Source organism: Oryctolagus cuniculus, chromosome 19 (genome assembly GCF_051225735.1).
Source record: "Oryctolagus cuniculus isolate XC-2025 breed Fujian yellow rabbit chromosome 19, ASM5122573v1, whole genome shotgun sequence".
Lineage (NCBI taxonomy): Eukaryota > Metazoa > Chordata > Mammalia > Lagomorpha > Leporidae > Oryctolagus > Oryctolagus cuniculus.
Genome location: NC_142885.1, coordinates 60,179,671 through 60,187,481, shown reverse-complemented (window position 1 = coordinate 60,187,481; position 7,811 = coordinate 60,179,671).

The following is a 7,811-nucleotide window of genomic DNA, read 5'->3' as shown; positions in this document are numbered from 1 at the left end:
TTCTGTCTCTAAATTAATCCCAGAGCTCTTCCAGACTTTTCTCGTTGCTAAGCTAGACAGGGCCAGGGTCCACAGCGCCACTGCCAGTTGGCAGGGAGCACCCCGAGTGCTCCAATCCGAGCCACGCTCGCTGCTGGAAAGGCATCCACGCGTCCAGCACGCCCGGGGCTTCCAGAACTTTCCCGCTGACGCTGTGACCCCAGAGGTCCCCGTGACAGCCTGCGTAAGCTGTTCCTGCTGATCTTGCTGGAGGACTCCCGGGTCCTGAATTTCCCCTGGGGCAGGCAGCACCTGTCCACTGCCGGCCACTGATGGGCAGTGTGACCTCTGACCCCGGACACGGACTGACATCTCCTGTCTGCCTCCTGAGCTCGGTGACAGACGGAGGAGGCCGAGAGGTGGATGCCCCTGAACTTCAGACCGCTGGGGGACGCCCACACTCGCCAAGAACTGAAAGAGATATAGCCGGCGCCGCGGCTCACTAGGCTAATCCTCTGCCTTGCGGCGCCGGCACACCGGGTTCTAGTCCGGTCGGGGTGCCGGATTCTGTCCCGGTTGCCCCTCTTCCAGGCCAGCTCTCTGCTGTGGCCAGGGAGTGCAGTAGAGGATGGCCCAGGTGCTTGGGCCCTGCACGCCATGGGAGACCAGGAAAAGCACCTGGCTCCTGCCATCGGATCAGCGCGGTGCGCCGGCCGTGGCGGCCATTGGAGGGTGAACCAACGGCAAAAGGAAGACCTTTCTCTCTGTCTCTCTCTCTTTCACTGTCCACTCTGCCTGTCAAATAAATAAAAGAGATACAAATGCAGGGCTGTGCCAGTGTCCCACGTGCGCCAGCTGGGTTCCCACTCTGCACCTGGAAGTGCACGTTCACATCACTTCCCTTCCTGAAACCCCCGCGGCACAGACTGGGGACAGGACCCGGAGCGGCTGGTTTCCCTTGCCTGAAACTGGTCCCTGGCAGAACCAGAAGAGTCACGTGACCCAGGCCTGACTACCGTGATTGGCTCTGGGCTGGGCACATGCCCAGGCTACACCAATCAGAATCTCCCTTGAGACTTTGTGGCGAGGACTGTGAGACAGCACCTGCTCCCGATACCATATTTGCTGAGCTAGTGTCCATGGTGGGCACACGTGGACGACACGGAGCCCCTAGTATAGTGCTTGAGCCCCAGGGCCAGCTGTGGAGGGGGCCGTTACCAGAACAGTAAATTCTCTTTCCACTTCAACCGCTTGGCCTTGTGCATCTGTTGATTCTAACAGAGACAGTGGCAGGTAGGAGTGACGGGTTCTTTCCCCAAATGGTGCCCAACTCTGGGCTGGGCGACTTGCCCACAGTCAGCTCCATCTGCTGATGGGGAAATTGAGGCCCCAAGTATGACTGGCACTGTACGCTCAGGGATTGGAGCCTGGGCCAATTCTTGCATGTCTTTGCGACGTCTCAAAGTTCAACTTCAGAGGCTCCCCTTGATTGGCGCTGTGCTGCAGCAGGCTAAGCAACCACCTGTGATGACGACATCCCATACCGGAGCACCGGTTTGAGTGCCGGCTGCTCCACTTCTGATCCAGCTCTCTGCTGATGCACCTGGCAAAGCAGTGGAGGATGGCCTGAGTGAGTGCTTGGACCTCTGCCACCCAGATGGGAGACCCGGATGGAGCTCCTGCCTCCTGGCTTTGGCCTGGCCCAGCCCTGGCCATTGCAGCCATCTGGGCTTTGAACCAGCAGATGGAAGATCTCTCTCTCTTCACCCCACCCCCTTTCAAATAAATAAATCTTTTCAAAATAATGAAATTTTAAAAATTTTTAAAAAGATTTTTATTTATTTATTGGAGAGGTAGAGTTACAGACAGTGAAGGAGAGACAGAGAGAGGTCTTCCATCTGCTGGTTCACTCCCCAGATGTCCACAATGGCCAAAGCTGCACCGATCTGAAGCCAGGAGCCTGGAGCTTCCTCCGGGTCTCCCACACAGGTGCAGGGGCCCAAGCACTTCGCCATCTTCTACTGCTTTCCCAGGCCACAGCAGAGAGCTGGATTGGAAGAGGAGCAGCCAGAACTAGAACCGGTGTCCATATGGGATGCCGGTGCCACAGGCAGAGGATTAACCTACTGTGCCATGGCACTGGCCTCTCCAAAATTTTAAAGAATCTCACCCTCAGGAGAGGTGTTAAAGTGCCACTTGGGACACCCACATCCCATATCAGAGCATCGGGGTTCAAGTCCCAGCTCAGCTTCTGAGACTAGCATCCTGCTAATGCACACCCAGGGCGGCAGCAGGTGACGGGGCAAGTACCTGGGTCCCTGCACCCCCATGCAGATGGATTGAGTTTGTGGCTCCTGGCTTGGGTTCGGCCCAGCCCCAGCTGTTGCAGATTGTTCAGGGAGTGTATCAACAGATGGGACATCTGTCTGTCTGCCTACCTTTCAAATAAATAAAACAGAAAAGAGCTTCCCCTCAAACCTGATTTCCCCCAGCAGTCAGTCTGCGGTGCTAGCTAGAGGTCAGGTTCCACCCCGGCCCAGGCATCAGGAAGTCCCAGCCACCAACTCCCCTGCACCTGGAAGTGTTCACTTCTCTGCCTGTCCCCCGCACCTCCTGCCCTTGCCTACTTCTCCTCCTTTAGTGACGCTTCCAATCTAGCTTCCCTCGGCACAGAGAATCATCTCAGCGGCAGATCTGGTCGCTGGGGGCAGTCAGCCCTGGGGAGGATGACAGGGCACCTTCCCCTCGTCCAGGGACGGTGCTGGAAGCCAGCAGCTCCTCGGCTCCCCTGGCTCTCGGGCGCAAAGTCTTCCACCTGAGAGCAGGGGAGGGCACAGCTCCCCGCATCCTTGGCCATTCTCTCACTTATCCCGCAGGTGTTTGCTAGCGCCTCCCAGGCCCCCCTTCCCTGGGATGCTGGGTGTCGCTCCCCCTCTTCGTGGAGGAACGACACAGGACCCTGCGCTGTTCTTTCGTCTGCTCGGCCCTCCCCGGGTTTGCTGCTGGTTCTTCCCAGGTTGGCTACTATCCCTTCCACCTCCGTGGAAGGGCAGTTCCCCCTGGCCGCATTCCCCACTTCCGCAGGGGAGCGGCACACCGCCGGCCAGCTCTCTCGGGGGGCTGCACAGGTGTTCCCTCAGGTGTTCCCCTTAGATGTTCCCGGTGCATGCCGTCTCTCTCCTCCTTTATAGTCCTCCTCCGCCAATCCTAACTCGGCTGCCCACACGCCGAGTACGCTGCTCTCCTCCAATCAGGAGCAAGTCCTACAGTTTATTAGCTGAACTGGAGGCAGCTGTGCGGAAGCTGTTTACTTCTCTCCCAGCGCCATATTGTGGGAGAGCAGATGCATAGAATAAGTCTTAATTCCAGTAACTCAGTCTAGTCCGGATTGCTCCCCACACTGGGGCCGCAGTGGGGACCGAGAGTGACAGCAGCAGGCACACCCAGGGCGCTCACTGCGTGCCAGGCCCTGTGCTCTGTGTCTCAAAACCGTCAGCTCGTGTGTTCCCCCAGCAACAGCAAATCAGCAGAGCAGTAACGATGATGAGTCCCATTTCACAGATGAGAAGGGAGAGTCCCTGTGCTTGTGACGCATCCTCAGAGGTTATAGTAAGGGGCCTGGCAAAACATGAGCTGAACACAGCCACGGTGATAGAATTCAGAGAGCGACAGGGCCAAGGTGAGTCCAGAGGTTACCAGATGGCTCCAGCTCCACTCGGATTTCATCGCCCTCCCTCTTTGATAAACCACCGTCGGTCCAACCTGGAAGGCCCGGTCTGGATTTAGAATCCTCCCTGGCCCCTGGGAGTTCACAGCCTACCCCCTTTCTCCTCCACACACTTTGAGCAGCCCCTGCACGAGCACGGGCGGCCTCCCAGCCCTGAAGTTCAAGGACTGCTCTGAGCCCAGCAACAGCTGTTCCCTGGCTGCCTGCTGGGGTTTGAATGCCTCTCAAGTTCAAACTGACTCCTCCTTGTGCGAGAAGCAGAGCCAGGACCAGGTGGGGCCGTGAAGAGATGAGCAACCTGCTCACGGATTATGGGGCTGTGCCCGAGTGGGTCTGTTAGAACAGGCAGCTGGGCTGTCCTGGAAGCTGAGCAGGTTCCGGCGCCATGTTCTTGGCCTTCCTGCAAGCCAAATAGACTTCCACCCCTTAGAAATGACCCATCTTGGGTGTTGGGACAACAGAACACAGACTGAGACAGCTGCCCCTTTAAGCTCAGGGGCTCATATACCACGAGCCAGGCTCCCCCAAGCAGACCTTGGAGAGACCCCTGCGTGCGCTTGGAAATGGCTTCATGCTGCCAGGACCCAGGTGCGCCCTGGAAATATGGCGTATGTGGGCACCACGAAGGCGCATCCCTGTGGCCTCATAGCTCCTGGCTGCGTGGATAGTACTGGCTAGGGAAGAGACCCAGCCTAGGCCAGCGCTCAAGGCTGCCCTGACGCTGGCCCTGTGGTTCGTACTATAGGGCTGCTCATGTCTGAATCTTTGTTTCTGCCCAACCCCATCGCCAGCCTCCCAGCCGGGGTCCATGGTGTTCGCATTAAAGTCACGTCCATGCAGAACCTCAGCATGGGCCCTTATTGGTGAGCGGTCTCTGCAGATGTAACCAAGTTAAGACGGGGCCATCTTGGATGGGGGTGGGCACCGAAGCCAATGAGCAGCGTCTGTCCAAGCAGCAGAGAGACCGCATGAAGACAGGCAGAGGTCGGAGTAGTGCAGCTTCAGGCCAAGCAAGGTCAAACATTGCTGCCGCCGCCAGGAGCCAGGAAGAGCAGGGGCGGCAGAGGGAGCAGGGCCCTCGCTCCAAAGCTGCAGCAGACAGACTGCTGCTGTCTTACACCATGAGGTTTATGGTGCTTGGTTACTGCAGCCCTAGACACAGATCCGCCTCTCTGCTCCCTCCCCCTCCTCTCTCATCCCCTGCTTCTCCCTCCCGGCTTTCAAGCTGCCAGAAAACACGCCTGGAGCAGGTGGCAACCGTCCCCACCCCCACAGTTCACCTGGCCAACCCGGAGCCGAGACGCTCTCAAAGGCACCTTTTCCAGGGTCTTTTCCATCCTCGCTCACGGTGGCCCCAGGGACAGGCTCCGGCCCCAGCTGGCGGACAGGCCAGGAGGTAGGCTCTGCTCCGCCGGGGCTGGCGCGGGAGCTCCTCACAGCTGCCTGCCCCCGGCTGCACCCCAGCCCAGCGCCTGGAGGAACGTGTGTCAACAGACTCCCTGTGCCCCAGCCCAGTGTGGTTTGCTACTTAACTCTCCCCTGGAAAGCTTGGCGGTGTGCGCCGCGACTCTCGAAGCTTGGTCATGTTTCTCCAAGGCTGTGCAGGGGTGTGTGGTGTGCGTTGTGTGGGAGCCAGAGAGCGAGTGAGCTTGTGTGCAGCTTCTCACACACACAGTCGGCGGCAGAACTGCCTGGCCCGCACCCTCCCACCCTTCTTCTAGACAAATACAAATGACGAAAAAGTACATGGAGCAAGAAGCCAGGTCTCTTTAGAAATCAAGGTGTCTGAACTCAATGGCTGGTGAGAGCTGCCGTTTATCCTAATCCTCATCAAATGACTTAGGAACAGATAAGTCAGCGAGACTGTGTTGTTTCAACATCATAAGCCATTTGTCCTCCATGTAACATCCACTCATCCATCCACCCACCTACTCATCCATCCATTTATCCACCCACTCACTCACCTAGCCACTCATCCATCCATCCATCCATCTACCCACCACCTGCCCAACCACCCATCCATCTACACACTCATCTATCCATCTCTTCATCCATATGTCCATCCATCCATCCCCTCCACCCATCCACCTGCCCATCTGCCCACCCATCCGTCCCCTACATCCATCCATCTACCCATCCATCCACCTACTCATCCATGTCCATCCATCCATCCCCTCCACCCATCCACCCATCCACCTGCCCACCCATCCACCCACTCTTCCATGCTTCCATTCCTCCAACCATCTACCCATCCACCCAACCTCCACCCATCCAATATTTGCCAAGTTCCTACTGTAATACTAAAAGGAATTTCTATTCATTGGGTACTTTCTAAGGGTCAGGGAGTACGCTAAGCATTTTGGACACATTACCTGTTCGCTTCTCATAACCAGCTCAGAGAGGAAGGCAAGGCACAGAGAGGATACGTTGCTGTACTCCCCTATGTCCAGCCGTCCTCTTGACTTGCTTGGCCTAACAGAACATACCAGCAGCGGGAGTATTTGCTGACCTGGAATGCTTGCCCAAAGCTGCCATGGAAGGCAGTTGGTCCTATCCGCAGGAAGATGAGGGGCTGTGTGCCAGAGAGCTGGCCCCAACCATCATCCTGGCCAGGGAGCCCACAGCACCCACATCTCCTGCAGCCCAGCTGTCCCCCCAGCCAGCCATGAGCCAAGAGCAAGGGAAGGCACGGGCAGCCGAGCAGCCACCCAGCAACAAACCCACAGAATCAAGACAGATAATACAGCTTTAAGTCACTACATGTGGGGTTTCCAACATCATGTGGCAAAGGCAAGCAAACACCTTCTAAGAGGCCAAGCCAGGATTCAAATCCAGGTGCCCCTTTCTAGAATCCAAGCTTTGTGCAGGCAGTGGCTGTGACCACAGAGCCAAAAGGATCCAGCCCCCAGCACAGATATAGCAACACATTCCTTGCTGGGCCATGTGTGTGCAGAGAGGTGTGTCCCAGGACGGGCGCCCAGGATGCTGACTCAAACGTTTCATTTCCCCAGCCATCAACAGCTGCACACCCAGCACGTGACAGGTGCCTCACTAGGCGCAGGGCGTGGAAGAGCGAGCCTCAGAGGTGGTCTTTGATCTCTGGGAGCTTGAACTTGAAGAAAGTAGACAGGCAAAAATGCACCAATAGCCAAGCAATCACACAGTGTGAAGAGTGTTGTCAAAGGAACCCACAGGTGATGAGGGCGGGGCCTCTTTTGACAATGTGAAGAGGAAAGAACTCTCCGAGAAGGCGATGGTTACGCGGGGTCCATAGGACTAACACAGGCCCAGAGTCGTGGGGAAAACAGCCCAGGGGAGGCGCGGAGAAGGCAAAGGCCTTGGGCAAGAACAGACACTGATGTTTCCATGTGCTGGAGCAGAGGGCGTGGGAAGGAGAGGGGGATCGGGCCACGTCAAGCCGGCCTCAGAGACCCCTAGGCAAGACCCGGACACTTTCTCCCGGATTCCACAGCAGTGGGAAGCCATGAGCAGAAGAGCAGCCCAATGTTCCTGAGGTTTTCATAGGTCCGTCTGTGGTGTGGACGATGGACTGACACGGGCGGGAACGGTGGAGGGACGCCCACGGAGATGTCGCTGCCGCTGTCCAGGGCAGACACCGTGGTGGCTGGGACCAGGGCGGCGGCAGCACGGTTGAGAAGCGCCAAGATGTGTTTTGGAAGAATGGACAATCCAGTTCCATCCTCCGCCCCCTCAGTGCAGAAGTCAAGGGCCACGGCACACGTGTGCTTACCACCCTCAATGGTTCCCTGCTGTAACAACCGGAAACCTACACTCAGTCAGCCCCGCCAGTTCACAGGGCCCTGCCCCGCCCACATCTCCAACCCCAAGCCCCGCCCACCTCCTTTAGCCCGCTGTGCTCCCACCGTGATAGCCTGTCCTTAACTTAAATGCATCAAGCGCTCTTTCCTGCCCCTGGGCCTTTGCACATGCTGTTCCTGCCTCCTGGAATACTGTTCTTCCCAGCTTCTTGCAGGGTTGATCCCATATGATCATTTGCATCTCAACTGAAACGCCAGCTTCCTCATTCCCAGGTTTACATGGCAGTATTTGCCTTTCTCCACTGCAATGTTCGCTCCACGAGGCA